This window comes from Mesoplodon densirostris, chromosome 1 (assembly GCF_025265405.1).
Source record: "Mesoplodon densirostris isolate mMesDen1 chromosome 1, mMesDen1 primary haplotype, whole genome shotgun sequence".
NCBI classification, from domain to species: Eukaryota; Metazoa; Chordata; class Mammalia; order Artiodactyla; family Ziphiidae; genus Mesoplodon; species Mesoplodon densirostris.
In genome coordinates this window covers 4,645,037-4,645,845 of record NC_082661.1, presented here as the reverse complement: position 1 = coordinate 4,645,845, position 809 = coordinate 4,645,037, and the positions used below count along the sequence as shown (strand labels likewise).

General features: G+C 43.0%; 1 non-coding gene across 1 annotated transcript; it reads left to right on the top strand.

Annotated features, from left to right (window-relative positions):
- The first annotated feature begins 705 nt into the window (after positions 1-705).
- On the top strand, positions 706-809 carry LOC132501420 (U6 spliceosomal RNA). Its single transcript, XR_009534233.1, has one exon. It is a non-coding gene; the product is annotated as a U6 spliceosomal RNA (small nuclear RNA).

Here is an 809-nt window from a genome sequence, read left to right as displayed (position 1 = left end):
TCTCACCGGAGCTGAGCTTGGGGCTGAAGGGGACCATCTTGTGAAGCAGGAGGTGGGGAAAGTCCCAGGCAGAGAAAAGAGCAGGGTGTGTATGTGTGGGTGTGTGTGTGTGTGTGCATCTGCATGTATGAGTATGTGTGCGTGCGTATAAATGCATGAATGTGTACCCAGGTGTATATGTGTGTAGGAATGGGTGTGGATCCATGTATATGTTTATGTATATGCATGTGTGTGTGTAGAAGTGGGTGTGGATCCATGTATATGTTTATGTATATGTATGTGTATATGTGTGTAGGAATGAGTGTGGATCCATGTATATGTTTATGTATATGCATGTGTATGTGTGTAGGAGTGGGTGTGGATCCATGTTTATGTATATGCATGGGTATGTGTGTAGGAGTGGGTGTGGATCCATGTATATGTTTATGTATATGCATGTGTATATGTGTGTAGGAGTGGGTGTGGATCCATGTTTATGTATATGCATGGGTATATGTGTGTAGGAGTGGGTGTGGATCCATGTATATGTTTATGTATATGCATGTGTATATGTGTGCAGGTCTATGTATGTGTGAGGGTGGGTGGAGGGGTTTAACTAAGACAAGAGTTGGCTGGTACAGAACTGGAGCAAAAAAGTCAAGGAGAGATTGTGGCAGCCATATCACAGAAAAGCTTGGAGATGAAAAAGTAAAAATAGCTTCCATTGTGCTTGCTTCGGCAGCACATATACTAAAACTGGAACAATACAGAGATTAGCACGGCCCCTGCGCAAGGATGACACGCAAATTCGTGAAGCATTCCATATTTTT